The following is a 21,204-nucleotide window of genomic DNA, read 5'->3' as shown; positions in this document are numbered from 1 at the left end:
CGTGTGCCCCCTGTGTGTGTTTTTTTTTTTTTTTTTTTTTTGGGGGGGGGGGGGGGGGCACACCCTTCCCCCGTGTGTGTGTGTGTGTGTGTGTGTGTGTGTGTGTGTGTGTGTGTGCACCTGGCCTGGCCTGAACGTTTGTGTGTGAGTGTGCCTGGCCTATCCTGAACAACAGCGCCCCTCCCTTAACATGTGTGGTCATAAAAGGTTCTGCAGGCTACAGACACGCATACCCACACACACCGCCACGTATAGGAGCGTTGTGACCACCGCTCAAAAATGAACTAAACTAGTGAAAATAACCAAGCACACAACGCCTCGCACAGCGAGGCGTTGTGTGCTTGTGGATCGGCTGTTTTCACTACTTTTGTGCGACAGCCTTGTATGATGAAGCAGGGCTTTACTTGATGAAAAAACGTTAATGTTAAACTTGGAGATACAAGGTTTCTGCCCGACAGTGACGATAATGTTTACTGGTGCTGTATTCCCTTTCATCTCCGCTTTACCCCCTCTCTGCACGGCTCTCGGCAAAGATTTGACTACATGAGCGCTATAATGGCGGGTGAGACCATCAAGTCGTGCGTGACATCTGTTACATTATATTCCATTGTTTAAAATCTCCAGAACAAGTTCTTATTATTTTTTACGCCGAGAACCACTTAAGTACTGACGCTTCCCTTTTCTTTCTTTTTTCTCCTTTCTTTCTTTTTTGATGGATTACATGGTTCCATTCCAGACAAGTCATTAAAGTTATTCATTGCGGTACTTTTGAGCTTGGACCGAAATCGGTGGAAGAAGGGAGTTATTATTCAAATGGCAGTCAACACTTTTTGTTAGAATGAATGTTCCCATAGAATGTCTCTTATTCCATTCATCTGTAGTCATCGAGTCATCTCTGAGATGTACAGCAGTGCTTCTCAAACCTTTTCATGTCAAGGACCCCCCCAGTTAGCACGCGGACCCCCATTTGAAAAGATATGACCCTTAGAGAAGATTTTTACGTCTGATTCCCAACCATTTTAATTTCAAGGACCCCCAGTTTGACATGCATTAGGCTACGGACCCCCATTTAATGGCATTTCTATCTCCGAGACCTCAATTTATATCCTAAAATCAATGTTAATTTAACTCTGAGAGTGTACAAATGGAACCAAATGGACCAGCTAGGGTCCATTTGATTCCATTTGTACACTCTCTGAGTTACATACCCATAAGGGTCCATTTGGTTCGTAACTATCATTTAGGTGCTCGGGCTACCTATGTTATTTTTGTCTAGATTGATATTTCTATGCATTTGATGTATTGATGTATTACCTTGCTTATTGTAAGACGATCTGGATTAAGAGTGTCTGCTAAATGCCTTAACTCTCCCCACGCTTTGAACGATAACGCTCGCCCCATTTTTTACAGAACCTCGATGCCAATACGGCGCTCGTTCGGTTCGTTCGTCTGATGACTGTAAGCTGATGAGGGGTCGCGTGGCCGTCTACTGTAAACACATTTTCCGCGGTGATGGTGTAAAAAATCCATTATGCGTTAGATCAACGGAGAACAATTCACTTCCTTGTTGATTTCCTCTGGCTGTAAGGCTCTGTGGCCAGTGACTGGTCTTCTTCTTCTTCAACACATAACAGGCAAATTCACATTCATTCTTGCATGACGCCGCCCTCTGCTGCCTGGCAGACCAAAGTGCACTATTGCACAATAAAAAAATAAAAAAAATAAAAATAAAATAAATGTCTGTCTATCTGCTATAACGTCGCAAAGGTAAGCCGCTTTTTGATGGCACCAGACCCAATAAATAAATAAATAATCTGGCAGTAGGAGAGTTAATTGTAAACTAAATTGTAAGATTGTAAGCCTCCGGCACGATAATTTCCCATCAGGCAACAATGGGCCACATTAAACTAGTAAAACTACTACTCAGTGAAACAAATATGGCAAATGCTGCAAGTAATGTTAAATAAACACAAGCTGTTGAGATGCTGCTTAGTGTTTGTTTGAATTGCGCAGTGCACCTCCCTCAAGCAACATTTTAATACAGTTCTGTTCCAGTTCTGCTGGTAGTTTGGTCTACTTTTGGAGGTCAATATGAAATTGCCATGTGTAATTTAATTTTCATTCAGGATCGCAAAGTAATTTGGCTCCATAAAAAACCATCAAATCAAGAGGTCATTCATGTTGTGGATGAGCAATGAATTAGTAGAAGATATTCTAATGTTACTGTTTAACCCAGGGTTCCAGAATTAGTTTTCCCCAAGGGCAGAATCATGTCTAGGGTACCAAGCCGAGGGCCACAGCATTGCAGGGGACAACAGTGGCGTTCCCGCTACTCCAGCGACAGTTCAGATAGCGTCGTTGTCGGGTGTAAATCTTTTATGTCCAAAACCGTTCGTTTTGCATTTATCATTTTAAAAATGATTAGTGAAAACAGCCGATCTACAAGCACACAACGCCTCGCGGGTGCAAGGCGTTGTGTGCTTGTAGATTTTCACTACTTTTGTGAGACAGCCTTGAATGATGAAGCAGGGCTTTACTTTGCGAAAGAATGTACACATTTGGAGATACGAGGTTTCCACCTGACAATGACGATATACTAGTGTTGTTGCTGCTCTTATACCACCATTATTACTGGGGTTGGTGGAGGCCAGACAGTAGCCCCCCACGGGCCGCAAATGGCCCGCGGGCCGCCTATTGGGGAACCCTGGTTTAACCTCTTAACCCCAGCATCCCTATCCGCGTCGCAGTTGTGTGCTTGTCCAATTGCTATTTTACAGTGGTGTAAAGTAACTACAGTGGTGTAAATCTTGCAGCGTGGCACTCAGAGCTTGTAGATCTATTTTTCTTCTTTTTTGGCAAATCTTTGAATATATATTTTTTAAAAGCGAACATTTGAAACTCAAATATTTGCATATTTTGAAATGGGGGTCCGTGGCCAAATACATGTAATTTGGGGGGTCCTTGACATGAACAAGTTTGAGAACCACTGATTTAGAAGAAGGACTTCGGGTCAATATATTCAAAGACATGCAGTATATTCAAAGACTTGCACACATTTTATACATTTTACGAAAAATAGCAGAGCTACAAGCTTGCAGCGTGGCACTCGGTGCCGCGCAGTGAGCTTGTATATCTGCTATTTATTAATAGTTAAAGCATAAACTAATGGTTAAAGCGGTTCATGTCTAACGCAACACAGGTGCGTTCCCGGTCTTAAGTGCTCAAAGTATAACCCCAAAGTGACGGGATGGATAACAGGAAAGGCTGTTATGTGGTTGTGGTGGGGTGGTGTGTTACAGTTACAGGGGCGTCACAAGAGGTAGGAAAGTGGGACTGAGTTACTAGGGCCCAAGGTGGAGGGGTCCTAATAACTTTAGCTATTGAAAAATAGCAGATATACAAGCTCACAGCGCGGCACCGAGTGCCGCGCTGCGAGCTTGTAGATCTGCTATTTTTGAAAAGTCGTGAAAATTTGCGCAAATCTTTGAATATATATTTTTAAGTGAACATTTGTAACAAAAATTTTGCTTCTGGGGGGTCCCTGGAACTAACTATTTTGCAATGGGGGGGGGGGGGTCCTTCACATGAAAAAGTTTGAGCATCACTGACATGAAAACATAGGTTTCTTGGCACACATTTTCACGATTTTTCTAAAATAGCAAATCTACAAGCTCGCAGCGCGGCACTCGGTGCCGTGCTGCGAGCTTGTATATCTGCTATTTTTCAATAGTTAACATTCATAGGGGGCCCGCAGCGAAACCTTGTACCCAGGGCCCAGAATTTGGTGTGACGCCCCTGGTGTGTTGTAGTGATTTAGAAAGTTACAGCTCTCCTGTTTAACATGCTGTCCATCACTGATTGCGACGGGGATATGACTGCAGTTGTGGAGTTAAATGGTTATCAATACATAAGGGGGGGGGGGGGGGATTTGTCTGGCACTTGGCGGCTATCATTAGGAGTTTTGTCATTTGAATGAGTAAACTTGAATGAGTGTGTGTGTGTGTGTGTGTGTGTGTGTGTGTGTGTGTGTGTGTGTGTGTGTGTGTGTGCGTGTGCGTGTGCGTGTGCGTGTGTAAAAGTCAGGAATTCAAAATGCACTTGAGTAAATGTATGAAAGTGTTCGCATCAAAATGTACAAAATGTACCTTAAAGTATAAAAGTAGCCTACAACATTGCAACTGGAGCTTGTAGATCATCTATTTTCAAATAGCCATGGTATAAAATAGGATTGAAGTGGTTTATGTATGTTTTATAATATTCTAATTTATAGGCCTATCTGCAAAGTAGGTCTAACTAGTACGTTTTCAAATAAATGTTGTGGAGTAAAAGTACAATATTTGGATCCGAGATGTAGTGGAGTAGAAGTAAAAAGTACTGGAAATTGGAATTACTCAAGTAAAAAAAAAAAAACCCTGTCTATGTAGCTCCCTGCCAGGCCTGATAAACGTGAGAATTTAATATGTTTAATTAAAATACTTTTTTTTATCGCCCCCGGAACTAAAAAAGCGGAACTAAACCTCTTGGAACGGTTTCCTCACGGACCCATTTGATCGCGGCACTATTACCATGGCAACCGGAAGCAGATTTTGTCCCTCCGAGCCATGGGACGGTTCAAACACTGTTTATACAACACAGGAACCAGTTCCTGAACGGATTGTCAGTTTTTCAGTTTTTTATTTTTTTATTTTTTTAAAGCTGTGGACAACGTAAACACGCACGATGCATGGTTGGGGTCTGATCTTGCACGATGGATACTCTCGCGCTCACGTTAAAAGGTAAGAAAAGACAGGCAGTGAGCTACATGGGATTTTCTCGCGACTATAGGGGGTTGCAATAAGTTCAGTACTTAAAGGGCCACTTCACCATCTTATTTTATTGTTCTTTGGGACACGATCAACACAATCCTTTTTGTTATACAAGTTATTTTTTGTGTTCAATCTGTGTTTTGAGATATTTTAGTATTTCAGCATGACTAGTGATGCATTTTGCATCATATGATGCATTATGCATCATCATGCTGCATCATGACTTACTTAATTTTACTTAAAGGCCCTTTAAGTAAATGTACTTAGTTACTTTACACCAGTGTGTGTGTGTGTGTGTGTGTGTGTGTGTGTGTGTGTGTGTGTGTGTGTGTGTGTGTGTGTGTGCGTGGGTGTGTGCGTGCGTGCGCGCGCGCATGGGCACGCTGTGTTTATGCCACCATCCGCGTGTTAACGCCACCATTACCGGGGCTGATCAAGCCTGACTCCAGTGAGTCATAGGTGGAAATACCTACAGCAGTCAGCCTTCAGCACACATAACCTGTTATCTGCAGCCATGAACCTCTGCCTTCTCTCTTTCTCTCCTCTACAATCAGATGTTTCAACACACAATGATGCTGGGCAGGGACGTGCAGAGAACGTTTAGAGAGGCAGGGGCTGAAATTGCTAAAAGGGCACTTTTGGTGTTCATATCGAAGCTCGATTTCTACACAGAGAGGGCAATTCTTTCAACATATAAGATGCTGCCTTCAGGTATGGCATGGAAAGAGGGCATTTGCATTTCTTTCACCATAGTAAAAACTGCTTTCATGGTCTGGAGAGGGCACTTCTTTACAGATAAAAGGGAGGGGCTCCAGCCCCCTTTGATGTCTATGTGTGCACGTGCCTGATGCTGGGGCTTCTTTCTTTCTCTCTCTCTCTCTCTCTCTCTCTCTCTCTCTCTCTCATCTCTCACCAGTGGTGTAAAGTAAGTAGGCTACTTTTACTTAAAGGGGTCAGAAACCCCGCCTCTTTATTTGTTTTATCAGACTTGAGATATGAAAAGATTTCTAAAATGTAGGCGTGGTTATCTGCCGTTGTGGGGGCGAGGGGCGGAGTAATGCGTCTTCTATCAGAATCAGAGAGAGACAGAGCGAAGCTGTCAGCAGTGGGCACTGGGCAGTTGCTGTTCCATTTCGGAAACATTTTTTAAAACCAGCCATTGGAGGTGTAAAAAGTATAAAGATTCGGCAACTCCAGGTTACATAACTAATTTAAATGTGCAGGTATTTTACAAACAAGCTGTCTGAGCTTTTATCCAGCTATGGACCACGGAACCAGTGAAGAATGGACGCTACTAGGCTATCACTATAGCTATTTGCTGTGTAGTGTGTGTGTGTGTGAGTGACTGTGTGTGTGTGTGTGTGTGTGTGTGTGTGTGCGTGCGTGCGTGCGTGTGTGTGTCGTGACAGTGCGCGCACACACACATCGTCCACACACGAAAACTAGCAGATCTACAAGCTCGTTGTGAGCTTGTATATTAGCTATGTAGCTATGTAGCCTAGCTAACAGCCGTAGCAGCAATAGCTTCTCAACCATGTAAACACGTTGGTTTCGGCTCTACGGCTATTAGCTAGGCTACATACATAGCCGATATACAAGCTCACAGCGCGTCGCTTTCGCGACGCGTTGTGAGCTTGTAGATCTGCTGTTTTCCGTGTGTGGACGTTGTGTGTGTGCGTGCACTGTCACGACACGCACTCAAACACACACACACACACACACACACACACACACACACACACACACACACACACAGGCTACACTACACAGAAAATAACACAGGCACCACACAGTGTAACTGTCTGTTGAGAGAGCCTGCTCTTCTCTCTGGCAAACAAGCATACAGTGAAACCACGCCCCCCCTTGATACGACTCTGTAAAACAAACGTTAATATTAATTAGATATGCCTACGTCACGTTACACCACAGAACATTGATAGCTAATATTTAATGAGTGGCGCGAAAGATTTCTTTTGGACCTAGAAACTGGAAGTACACAGAAATAGCTACAGAGACAGCAGAAAGCTCTGAATCCCCAAGCCTATGGGCAAATTGAACCATATCACTGCTCCCTATCACAAGTGACTCATTGATATAATATATATTTATAGAAAAAGTGATTTTGTGTTTCATGGACCTTTAAAGTGGGCATGACATGGCCAAAACAGCTAATTATGGCTATCAAATTAGCCAATTTTTTTAATGATGTCATGTACCCCCATGTTAAATTACCCAATCAAATTAATTTATTGTAGTTACTGTACTGAAAGTAGTACTTTCTGTACAGTAACGGCAATACATTAATTTGATTGGGCTAATGGGGGGAGGGGCGGAGACTCGCGGAGTCGAGTATCCATATCATTATCTTTTGAAACTGCCCCAAAAAAAGCTGTCCGAGGCATGTTTCCGACTTTCTAAACCAACTTTAAAACTCAGTTCTAGGGGTAAAAATTATACACCATTCGCTATAAAATGGTAAAAAAGTACATGTCTTTTTCAAAAAAGGTGTCAGAGATTCGTTACGAGGGTCAACACGCTTCTCAGTTCTCCCCGTTTAAGGGACGGTTTTGTCGGCCATACCCTGCTGTGTCTTCCGCTAGCCGCAATGCCGTTACGTTTCAATATCACGCGGCCGGGACAGCTTAGAACGAGCGTCCAGCGATCTCCTTCTCCTCGGCAGCTTTGAGCCCTTTTAGCAGACATATGTCCTGCTGTCTCGGAGGACTGAGGTCCGTGGCTCGTGCACTCTGTGTGTGTGTAGCCTGTGTGTGACACACACAATAGCTCTCCAAAATAGCCTTGCGGTGCGGCGCTGCTACACGCTAACAACAACATCACGTTGTGCGCGGCACGGCAGGACGGACGAAGTATACATTGCGAGGCACCGCACAACGGACGAAGTATACATTGCGCGGCACCGCACGACGGACGAAGTATACATTCACTACTAACTGATACGGCCCCGCCTCCTTTTCAGACCGTTTGAAGAAACACCACGTGACTTACTGTATCATAATGTTAAATTTCGGCCGGTGTCACGCCCCCTTTAAGTACTGTACTTAAGTTGAGTATTTTCCAATGTCCAATACATTTTCTTCTACTCCACTACATCTTGGACCCAAATAGTGTACTCTATTGTACTCTATTTTGTACTTTTACTTTTGGTGCTTCAAGTAAATTTTTATACCAGTACTTTTGTACTTTTACTCAGTTACATTTTGAATCGCAGGCTTTTACTTATATCAGAGTACTTCTACAGTACATTGCAGTATTGATACTTTTACTCAAGTAAAACATTTGAGTCTCTCTCTCTCTCTCACACTCAGCCATTTCAACATCACCTCTGATTAGTTGCCCGGGCCAAAACGCCGGTCCTGCCAAATATCCAATCCCAAAGTGCTGTGTGCTGGATTAATACCTTGGCTGACTAATTTATAATTGCTCTATTGTGGCATCCGTGCTCAGAAAGGATGCTGACGAGTCAGATCCTTACCCTGCTCTCTCAATCTCCCTCTCTCTCCCTCCCTCCCTCCCTCTCTCTCTCTCTCTCTCTCTCTCTCTCTCTCTCTCTCTCTCTCAGTCGATGGTTTATCACTATCACGTATAAATAACTGTATATTTTTAAAGATCATTTTTGGCATTTGCTGCTTTATTCTGAGACTATTAACAGACATCAGTGAGAGACAGAGAGAGAAGGGGGTTGACATTAGGGGTGGGACGATAAGCGATATTTTATCGTATATCGTGATAAAAAAACACTTGCGATAATCGTATCGTGGAGATTTTATTTATCGCGATATCGTCCTCTATCATGCACTGCATGGGATCAATGACCTTTTATTTGCTGAGCTGCATATCCGGTACCATTTACCATTTACGTACTTGAAAACAGTATTTTTTTCACTCTCTATAAAATGTCTTTGCCAAAAAATAAACAAGCTCACAACGTGTCGCGACGCGTTCACAACGTGTCGCGACGCGTTGTGAGCTCGTAGATCGGCTATTTTTGGGCAAATGTTCTGCCCAGGATAATGGATTGTAATTATCGCAATACTGTTGTACATCGAGATTTCTTTTGTCACAATAATCGTGATATGGAATTTTCATATCGTCCCATCCCTAATTGACATGCATCAAAGACCCCAGGCCAACTGTGTGAAAAGGACTGTTATATTACAGTAGGTATGCGCCTGCACCGGGCGTCCCCCAAAATGAAAAACACAAATACAAATCAATACAAATGTTTTACTTGCTTGCCTTTTCTTTCACCCGTTACGTCTTTATATCCCCTCCCAGGGATGCGATACTTGAATTTAAGCAGCAATTTGAACCAGAGCTACTATAAAATTCTCTCATCTTTCACAACAAAGTTTGATTTGGGCTGCTGTCTTCTCTCTGCTCAGAGAGAATAAATAAACAACTACAGCGGTCAATGTGTTGTAACCGTGTTTGTCTTTGGTTGACTTTGGCTCTGTAGCCTGTAATAAGGCGTGCGAGCTCTGGGAACAAAGGGATTTTGTGTTGAATATGAAAGCAAAGAAGTGAATACGTTTATCCCAGCCGTCAAATAAGAATACATTTTATCCAGGGCAGAATGGATTCAAGGTCGACTTGGGGAGAAGAAGAGCTACCGTAGATGTTCAAAATGTCATCTCTTGGCCTTATAAATATCCATGGGAGTATTGGGATATTTAGTGTGCATGCAGACACTATTTCAGGTTCAGGTGTATTGTCACATATATCCATACAAGTACAGATACAATGAAATGCTTGTGCCAAGAGCACTCTCAGCCTTATTACACAAAGACATGGTCACAGTGACCGACAGTGTCCAAAAATTTGTTTTAAAAAAACGACCAGATGGTGGTGCTAGATGGGACAGATGCATTTTGATGACATGACTGTAGAGATACTACCGCTATGCATGATTTTAGGGCAAAATCTGTAGGAGCAGTGTCCAAAAATGTGTCTTGCAAGAATCGGCCTCATGGTGGCGCTAGAAGAGGGGCATGTGAGAAATGAGGGGCCAAGGAGTGTGTGTGCAAAGTTTGGCATGGATCAGGGCAACGGTTGCGGAGATATGAGTAGGGGAAAAGTGTGACGTGACGTGACGTGACGTCACATACTTTAGAGGGCAATGGTAGCCAATCAGGAGGGAATATGGGAAACGGGTCAGATCCATGTTGATGACATGACTTTCGAGATACTGTGTACCACTTTGTGTGATTTTAGGGCAACATCTCTAGTGTCCAAAAATGTGTTTTGCAGGAATCGCCCTCATGGTGGCGCTAGAAGAGGGCCATGTGAGAAATGAGGAATACTATACAGTGTAGTGTAACAGTGTACAGTTTAAAAGTGCGTACAGTGCCTATGTTTGCCTATGTTTCAACCCTTCGTTGAGCAACCTGACTGCCTGGGCAAAAAAACTATTACTGAAACGGGTGGTGTGCGATTTGATACTCCAGTAAAGTTTTATTTTGGATGGGAGGAGTGAGAACAAGGTATGGGCATGATGGCTGCTATCTTTAATGATTTTTTACAGTGCGGCTCTGTAGGCGGGCGAGCTGTCTAGAAATGGATCTGTGATTCTGTCTGTCTGTCTCTCTGTCTGTCTTTCTGTCTACTCTTGACTAACTGAGAGTCTATTATTCTGTGCCTGTCAGAACGCAAGTCGCTCAGGGGGACCTCATGGGGCCCAAGCCCGCTAGCTGATGGCGCGCCTGCCTTACAACATTGAGTTGCAACTTATCAGTGGTTGCAGAAAACAAACACACAAGGGTAATGTTTCTTTGGCAATTGGGTTGAAATGTGGAGACATACAATCTACAGTACTCTGGTTCCAAAACTTTTACATTTACTGAAAGGACCACCATAATAACTCTAAGAGTTTGCAAATGGAACAAAATGTACACATAAGGGTCCATTTGTTCTGTATGTCTGTTGCGTTTTCTTGTTTCTTAGTTAGTGTTTTTACTTCTCAGTAGACATTTTACATTTTATAATTATGTATCTCCCTTGTTTCTTTGTCAGGGTTTTATTTACACTTGTGTACCTTTACTTTATTGCAAAAGAGAAAGTGATGCCATCGCTATCATGAGTTTGTAAGCTTTACCCCTTTTTTAACAATGGCGACAGTTGCCCAAAATGCCTTTTACGTCTTTTTATTAGTGTGGTTATAAAACAATCCAGTAAACTATCGCCGAAACTGGGCCCAACAGTGCCCAGTATATGTTTGTAGTACTTACTGATCATTGCCGGTAACCCAGAACCGGAAGTGCCAAAATAATGGTGAAGATGTTGAAAATGGCTGGCAAGAGATAAATCAAAGTCAATTAAAATCTGGCAGTAAATGAGTATAAATGTTTACATTTTGACATTTTTTGTATCTATTTATCTGATACAGTGTGTTTTAGCACAGGCAACTCAATAAGCAGTTCACCCTTCCTCCCGAACCTCGCTTTATCCAGCACGCTACACCAAGCCTTTGTTTTCCTTCAAAGTTGTACACAGTAGTGTACTGTTTATATGCTCAGTGACGCAAAGCCTACAGTATATGTGAATCTTATGGAGAACATAAAAAAGGAGACAATAAACTCAGGGGACTAGCAGTTAGCGGTGGACAAAATACAGTAAACTCATTTTTTTATATATCAATGAGATGGTGAATAATACCATCACACTTGCCTTATCTGGTAATAAATTAAGAGTGCATATGAAAACATGGCCAGCTGGCACAAAGTGATCATCCTGCTGGTACACTAGTCGTCACGACCCCCACATAGCATCTGTCGTCTGTATAGCATTACACCTAACGGCGAGAGAGAGAGAGAGAGAGAGAGAGAGAGAGAGAGAGAGAGAGAGAGAGAGAGAGAGAGAGAGAGAGAGAGAGAGAGAGAGAGAGAGAGAGAGAGAGAGAGAGAGAGAGAGAGAGAGAGAGAGAGAGAGAGAGAGAGACCCATTGATGTGTCAGCAAAACATAGAAGAAGGGGGGAAGTGGCAGTGGTGTAAAGTAACGAAGTACATTTAGTCAAGTACTGTACAATTTTAATTTCATTATGTCCCGCAAAGCTTTGGCCGATGCCAGGCTTGGCGGGACATACGGACGGACGGAGCCAGATGTAGGAGCGGTTAGCGCTGCTCAAAAAAGAAGAAGAAGAAAAAAAAAAAAAAAGAACTGCTGAGAAAAGTGGGATATTAGTGTACGTGGTGGTGTCAAGGGATATCATTGTTTTGAGCAGAGGCTCAAAACAATGTTGTGACCCTGGGAAAAGCACAGACTCCAACAAAGTCAGCCGGACAAATCCATGTCCTTGGACGAGGCATGGACTACATTTTTTTGCTTTTGGTACTGAACGTTGCAGTTAAAAGGACTACTTCTATTTCCTCTCACACATGAGCTGCGGGTAATGTGTGTGTGGGAAAACTATAGACTGGAGTCTGGAGTGCAAAATGTGCAATGGATAGTTCCTCCCACACTTGACCTGACTCTTGAAGCGCAGGTGAATTTAACATTCTCCTGTAAAGTTCCTTTGTTTCACACCTACGCGTGCTAATTCCCCTCAAACCACAAGATGCTTCACTTCTCGTTTTGTTTTGCTCTTGATGACAAGATGTCAAAAGAGGTCACCCTCTACTAGCAAACTATAAAATAAAGGCAGAAAAAGGCCTTGAAATATATATTGAAAAAGTTAACATTTTCTAAATGTGTTTCAGTGACAGCTGTTGGGAATAGAGACCAAACGCGCTTAACGCGGTCACTTCACTCCTCGAGTTAAGTGCACGAAAGAGATAGGCTAATGTTAGAACTTCACAAATCTTAAGAATCCTCTGCCTTCAGAAGTGTGATCATACCCCAGAAATGACCAATTTTGAAGTGTTTACAGTCGATACGATTTTGTATGAAGGCAACTCAAATTTGATTGGAGCCCCCCCCTCAGTCAACTCTGCCAGAGACAGAGTTATTAATTACTAATCAGCCCCGAAATCACATTTCATTCATCGTGGCTGAAAATATTGTTCTCGACAGCGTCCCCAGCCCAACAGATTATTTTCCCACAAAGTCACAGCTATAATGTTGCTGCCAGGAACGACGAGGACGCTCTCCAGCTGTGACCACACCGAGTGTTCCAATATTCATCCAGCTCAGCACCAAACAACTGTCATTGCTTGGGTGGCTCGTTGATGTTTTCGGGTGTGCTCAGGGACGTGCTGGCCATTGGGAAAAGCGGGACAACTCCCGAACGGCCGTTTCATTCCCGGCCGGTCCAGGCCGACCATTAGGACAAAAATAAAAATAAAATAAAATGTCTTCGTTCCATTTTGGGGGCTGGGCGGCCAACAAAGTAAATCGTCACTGTTGGGCAGAAACCTTCTATCTCTCAAGTTTCAAATTGTTTCGCAAAGCAAAGCCCTGCTTCACCATACAAGGCTGTCGCACAAAAGTAGTGAAAACAGCAGATCTACAAGCACACAACGCCTCGCACCGCGAGGCGTTGTGTGCTTGTAGATCGGCTGTTTTCACTAGTTTAAACATTTTTTGAAATGGTTTTGGACATACAAGGTTTCCACCCGACAATGACGAAATATAACTCATGTAATTGGCCTATTGGCTTGTCACTTGTCATGATCTGAAATGGCAAATCTTTGAGTAGCAGCAGCTACTATATCTCTCTCTATAGCGCGCAATGAGGGCCTCTCCAACACTTTTTCCCGGGCTGAATCAGGGGCCCAGGCCAGCACGTCCCTGGGTGTGCTCCGCGAGGCGTTGTGTGCTTGTAGATCGGCTGTTTTCACTAGTTTAAACATTTTTTGAAATGGTTTTGGACATACAAGGTTTCCACCCGACAATGACGAAATATAACTCATGTAATTGGCCCACTGGCTTGTCACTTGTCATGATCTGAAATGGCAAATCTTTGAGTAGCAGCAGCTACTATATCTCTCTCTATAGCGCGCAATGTGGGCCTCTCCAACTCTTTTTCCCGGGCTGAATCAGGGGCCCAGCACGTCCCTGGGTGTGCTCTAGCGATCGTGGTGGCAAAATGTCTTTGGGAATGGAAATCGCACCTCGTGACCCTCGTGGATAGACACACCAAATGGTTTGTGCCGATTTGCATTTCCAGGCGCTCCTTCAGACAACAAAGAGACGTGCAGACACAGGGATTATCATATTTCAAAATGTGTCGATAGCATAGAGGGCATAGAAGAGTCCCAAATCCCCAGAACAGCAGGGGGTGAGAACAGGGGCGTCACAAGGAGGGGGGGAGTGGGACTGAGTTACTAGGGCCCAAGGTGGAGGGACCTTAATTATTTTATACTTTAGCTATTGAAAAATAGCAGATATACAAGCTCACAGCACGGCACCGAGTGCCACGCTGCAAGCTTGTAGATCTGCTGTTTTTGAAAAGTCATGAAAATGTGTGCAAATCTTTGAATATATGTATTTTTTAAGCGTACATTTGTAACTAAGATTTTGCTTCTGGGGTGGTCCCTGGAACTAAATATTTTGAGATGGGGGTCCGTGGCCAAATACATATCATTTTGGGGGTCCTTCGCATGAAAAAGTTTGAGCACCACAGACATAGAATCATAGGTTTTTCAAAAAGATTTGAAATATTCAAAGACTTGCACAAAATGTTCCTGATTTTTCAAAAATAGCAGATTTGTATCGATAGTTAAAGCACAAAATGTGAGTAAATCCTTGTACCCAGGGCCCAGAATTTGGTGCGACACCCCTGGGTTGAGAAACAGACTGCCTTCCCATAACAGCGTGCGGTTGCTCCGGCGCCAGCGCTCCTCCGTGAAGACAGAAGACTTTCAGGTGGTCGTTTCGGGCAACCACGACTACGAAGGCACGCCGTGAAGGTGCACGTGTCCTTTGTCTCGCCTGGCCAAGCAACTATTCCACAATCTCTGAATGCAACACAGAGTCTGGAAGTATAGCCTACTGTATATGCCTCCTGAAAGCTGATACTGTACCGTGTTTGTCTTTTTTGTTCTTGACAATATTTTTTTAAATATATACTTTTTTTAAATGTTCATTTCTGATAAGCACTAGATATACAGTATATGCTTTGATCAATTAGATTTACATTAGGTGGCATTTTCTTTATTTCTTTCGTACATTTTTATCAGACGATTTTTCTACATCTGAAAACCTGGGGAGAGCAACGGACTTCCTTCTATGCATGAGGAGTCCAACCCGGTTTCTTTTCACCTGACGGGAGGTTTCCCCAGTAGGACGTAGTGCATGGAAGGAACATGTTATTCCAACCAGTTCCTTTCCCCTCCATCATGGGCGCCTGATGGAGGGTAAAGGAACTGGTTGGAATAACGTGTTCCTTCCACGCTGGCCAGTGGGAGTCAGTTTAGAGATGGGGGTCCACTTTACTCCTGAATCATCTTCTGCACTTCCATAGTGCAGAAGATGCACTATGGAATCCATTTCCATAATCCATCGCACAGACACAGACTGTTTAATGGAAGCATTTGAAACTTGTGTGAGTCAACAGTCTGGTTAAAGAGAGACTAGCGTGTGCTCAACAGAATCTTTGTGTGCAGGTGAAAAGAATTTAGGCTGTAGCCTTGGCGAGACAAAGACATGTTAACTTGGGTTTTCTACATGTCTCTCCGTTATGTGACTTATGTCCATCCATTCCATCCATCTTCAACTGCTTATCCGGAATCGGGTCGCGGGGGTAACAGTTCCAACTGAGACCTCCAGATTTCCTTATCTTGAGCAACTTCCTCCACTCCCTCAGGGAGTATACTGAGGCGTTCCCAAGCCAGTTTGGAGATGTAATCCCTCCATCTGGTCTTTGGTCTGCCATGGGGTCTCCTCCCAGTGGGACACGCATTCGAGGACCTTCCTAGGAAGGCGCTCGGGGGGCATCCGTACGATGCCCGAACCACCTAAGCTGACTCCTTTCCAAGTGTAGGAGCAGCGGTTCTACTCCAAGTCTCTCTCGGGTGACTGAACTTCTCACCCCATCTCTACGGGACATACCAGCCACCCGTCTGAGGAAACCCATTTCGGGCGCTTGCACCCGCGACCTTACACTTTCGGTCATGACCCACACTTCATGACCATAGGTGAGAGTAGGAACGAAGATTGCTCGGTAGACAGAGAGCTTTGCCTTCCGGCTCAACTCTTTTTTCTTCACCACAGTGCGATTTAGTGACTGCAAAACCGCTCCTCCCGCTCCCATTCTCCGGCTGATCTCCTTCTCTGTCTTCCCCTTTCTCTCATTCGTGAACAAGACCCCGAGATACTTAAACTCCTTCGCCTGGAGTAAAGTCACCTGGAGTGACTTATGTCTCTTTCCATTTTTCTGTGTCCACAATGAAACAAGGCAGCAAAGGAGTATGGACAGAGCATGAAAATACGTGTGGGTGGCCATAACAAGCTACAGGTGGCACAACGGCATTAAATTAACACAGTTAAAAGGAAAACAAAGCACTCACAAATCACAAGGGTGGACATGATAGTAGTGGGCATTAAAAACTAGGAATAAAAAAATAAAATTCAAAGGCAACTTTTGGAGAAAAATACACCCAGACACCTCTCTGTGTTTATTTGCTTTAAAGTTCTGTTGTGGTATTGAGCATAACAAGCATGTTATTATGTGATATGCCACAACCAGCTCTCTGAGTGCACTTAACAATGTTGGACCGACAGACCAACTGTGGCAGAGATAACAAATAATATGCAGTATATAAAATCCTGAGGGGTCTTAAAGTGGAAAATGGATGTGTAACACAGTTTCAGATCTTTAATGAATCTAGAAGACTGTGTGTGTGTGTGCATGCATGCGTGCGCAAGGGATTGGGTGTGTGTGTGTGTGTGTGTGTGTGTGTGTGTGTGTGTGTGTGTGTGTGTGTGTGTGTGTGTGTGTGTGTGTGTGTGTGTGTGTGTGTGTGTGTGTGTGTGTGTGTGTGTGTGTGTGTGTGTGTGTGTGTGTGTGTGTGTGTGTGTGTGTGTGTCTCTCTGAAAGGGCTCTGATCTCTTTTTAGAGATATCTTGCACATTCTAGTATGCTATGTATGGCATAAGGGTGCTAAAGGAAGTGCCATGGTGTCTCCAACATATATCGTCCTAACTGTATACCTAATTTTGAGGTCTTGTGAAATCAGAATTATTTTGGCCTAATGACCAGAGTCATTATAGGGTTCATCCTCTGGGAAGCCTGAAGGTGCGCAAGCAAATCCCATGGCATATCTTGACACCACCCAAAGCAAACACAAGTTCCCAGTGTCCCATCCCTTGCGTTAAATGTGGGCATCACTTCCTGTTCCTCTTAGCTGTTTCATTCTGACTGTTTGTTGATGTTGCTGCTGTGAGCCTGTGACACCTGAATCTCTGCATGGTGATTACTTGGTGCTTTGTGATTTGAATCAGCTGTGTGCGATCGGAGGAAGTGAAGCCCGCATTAACACACACCCTTTTCCCCAGTGAACTCCTTGGGAAACTTGTTTTGCTTCAGCTGTGTTCCCCATTAGAATGATCCATTTCCCCACCTGTGCTTCATTGCACTTCATCTCCCACCAGACAGATTTGAATAACAAAGACATCGGGGCCTTGTACGCTCCATAACTTGATTGTCTCTCAGCGCACATAATATGTGCATTATGCACGTAACAAATGATAACGATACAAATAGCTGTTTCGTCGTTACAATTCGAGAGAGTCCGGCGCAGACTGTCGACTTTTAATGCCAAGGCACCTTTCCCCGGATTCAGGTCATGAGCAAAAAGCGTCAGAATGGTGTGTGAACAGGAAGTCTCTGAGGCGGTGCCCTTTTCGAAGCGAGTCGAACATGTCTGCCAAAAAAAAAGTTTGAGCTCTGAGCTTCCGAGGCAGCAGCGGTACTGTTCCTCCTGGACGTCTTCGGGGTCTATACTGACAGGAGTATCTAGACGCTTGAACTCTGAACAACCGAGTTGCAGCTGAACAACAACCAAAAGGTCAGTGGTTTTGATGGTTCACCGGCGGGGGGAGGTGAGGAGGCTTCTCGGCTGGAGACGACAAAAGGCCCCGGGGAAACGACGGGGAGACGGCCCATGTGCCGCTGACTGAACCATTTTAACCCCAGGAGCTGGGACAGAAAGCCGCGCTTTAGCCATCTGTGTTTTATTTCCCCACGCTGGTGTGTGTGTGTGTGTGTGTGTGTGTGTGTGTGTGTGTGTGTGTGTGTGTGTGTGTGTGTGTGTGTGTGTGTGTGTGTGTGTGTGTGTGTGTGTGTGTGTGTGTGTGTGTGTGTGTGTGGGGTGTAAAGTAACTAAGTACATTTAAAAGTACTGTTGCTTAAGTACAATGTTGATGATTTTCTACTTTAGTGGAGTATTTTCAGTCCACTACATCTCAGCTGCAAATATTGTACTTTTACTCCACAACAATTATATGAAAACTAGTATAATTTAATTATTATTACAAAACATATATTAACCACTTCAGCAGTTTTTAAACTTTGGCTAGAAACATTTTATACATTTTGAAAACTTGTGAAATCAGACATTCTGCTTTTTTTCTTCTGAGTTCTTTCTACTTTTGGTACTTCATTGGCTACATTTTGATACCAATACTTTTGTACTTTTACTTAGGTAGATTTTGAATACCAGACTTTTACTTGTATCATAGTATTTCTACAGTACATTGCAGTATTGATAATTTCATTTAAGTAAAACAACAGACTGAATTCAAATGCATGTAGCATTTCCTTTTGGAAAATGCAGATGGGCTGATATGTTTGATTGATTATTATGTTTGACTAGAGTGGTCTAAACTTGAACGATGCAAGCTGGGAATGTATAATAACCCACCCGGTTATGCAATACCCGGTGTAAACGTCTGTCTGTACAGCTGGCCTATGTGTCACTTTTATGCCCTTGTGGAGATTTCAGTATCTGCCTTTCGATATACAAGCTCACAGCGCGGCACCGAGTGCCGCGCTGCAAGCTTGTAGATCTGCTATTTTTGAAAAATCGTGAAAATTAGAATTTTGACCCGATTCTATTCTAAGTGTCTTTTGAATCCGTCTAAGATTTTTTTAAAAACCTACGTTTCTATGTGAGCAATCTGGCCAGCCATCATCTAAGAAAAGGTCCTTTTCACTTAACTGGAGCTCAGTTAGTCTGTTCTTGAGAGACTGCTATGTCAGTGGTTCTCAAACCTTTTCATGTGAAGGACCCCCAAAATGATATGTATTTGGCCACGGACCCCCTTCTCAAAATAATTAGTTCCAGGGACCACCCAGAAGCAAAATTTGAGTTACAAACGTTTGCTTTGAAAATACATATATTCAAAGATTTGCACACATTTTCACGACTTTTTAAAAAATAGCTGATCTACAAGCTCGCAGCGCGGCACTCGGTGCCGCACTGTGAGCTTGTATATCTGCTATTTTTCAATAGTTAAAGCATCCACAAATGTTAGGCCTAAATGGGTTAATAGGATAGTAGACTGACAGGAAATGGGGAGAGAGATGGGGAGTGACACGTGGCAAAGGTCGTCCGGACTGGGAATCGATGTTTTTTTTTCTTCTCCGCCCACCTGTTTATCCCCCCCACCCCCTACAAATAGAACCCTAGCTACAAGCAAAGGTTGCCAACTGTTGACCTCATATAATCAATACGTCGCATCACGTCTGACTTAACAACATATCGCTGAGCCACACAGTCCCCAGTGCATTCAAAATGTATACCATATGTATACCATAATCGGAGATTAGCCCTCTATTCTGTTTATTCATTATGTGCGTAATCCTCATTATATACAGTACACATGCAGCGTAATCCTTATCTTTCTGGGCTATACGCGGCTTTGAATGCGCATGCTGTATTTAATTGCAATGGCTGGGGGCTAGCGGTAGTCGTAGAGGGAGACGGGGGAAGGCCACACACGTTCACACGCATGCCGCACACAAACTATACAGTAGAGCCCCTCGGGACGTGATCCGAGGACATGCAGCCTCATCCTCGTAGTGCTGGGGGTCGCTCCGACGCGTTTGCTGCCAGAGGTTCCATCTCAAACCATTTAGACCTGGAATTATGTTATATACTTTAGCTATTGAAAATCTACAAGCTATTGATCTGCTGTTTTTGAAAGGGTTACACACACACACACACACACACACACACACACACGCACTCACACACAATCTTTTGACATTTCCTTTCCATCAATATCCAATGTTTAAAGTAATAATGCGTAATAATTGGGGCTCGATTGGGGCCAGATCAAGTCAAACCATGACCAAACAATAACAATAAGCCATAAGTCCATATGACGTCCTGGTAATGACGTCAAGTGGTTAAATATCTGAAAACACAAATTGTCAGGAATCCAAAATACACTGATGATTGTGCTGTCAAACAATGATTAATGAAACTATATGGAATCTATAGCAGGGTCCCTGCTTCATCTCTCTCTCAACTAAGGGGTCCTTGGCCTGAAAACGTTGAAGACCACTGGACTAGAGGGGCGTTTTGAGTCGAACGCAAATGAAAATAAAATCCTGGGTACCGAGGCTAGTAGTTTTTAGTGCCAAGGACCCCCAAACTGATATGATGTACTGTAATGCATCGGAAACTTTTGGTCAGTGTTTTGGGGAGAAAAGAAATGCGGAAAACTATGGAAAAAAAGGTATAAAAGTGTGGTGGAGGGAATGATAAAAGGTAAAAGGTGAGACTTTGCTTTGTCTGGATAAAGTGAGGGTTTGTGATGAGTGGTGACCTGATTTATAGTCCTGAGATTCTGCACAGCACCAGAATAATTGGTTTAGTGCAGAGGTCTGAAAGAGTGCCGTCTCTTGTGATATGGATATACCTATATTATATGGGGATTGGTTCCAATATTTCAATTTTGCAGCAGACCATATTGTGCATTCCCACAACCATCATGTCGAGTGTCCCGTCTTTATCTCTATTTGCCCCTGTTACTTTCTCACAATGATTAGTCAAAAAGATCTAATAAAAATGTATTCGGGGAGAGTGGGGTAAACTGAGACACTTTTTACATTTGCTCCCCTCCAGCAAACTAAAATATATATCAGTAAATATTTACACATTTCCCACTAATTTGGGATGTTTCCTAACAATGGAAGTTAACATCAGAATGTATTCAAGACAAAAGGCAGTGAAAATATGATTGTTTAAAAAAATAAAAATGGTCTTGTGTCTCACTTTACCTAACCCCAGCACCGGGGGAAACAGAGACAGACCAGAGACATCAAAGGGGTAAAGTGACTCACTTACTTTTTTCATTTTAAAACTACCATAAAAACACAAAAACCCACAGAGTCGGCAGGTTAAATATGCACAATACACAAATGTACATAGCAGAATTAGTTTTAATAGGGTTTGTCCTGTCATTTCCAACATGGGCAGAAAGAACAGGATAAAC

Source organism: Nannobrachium achirus, assembly GCF_963921795.1.
Source record: "Nannobrachium achirus genome assembly, chromosome: 24".
Classification (NCBI taxonomy): Eukaryota; Metazoa; Chordata; class Actinopteri; order Myctophiformes; family Myctophidae; genus Nannobrachium; species Nannobrachium achirus.
Note: the sequence above shows the minus strand (reverse complement) of the source record.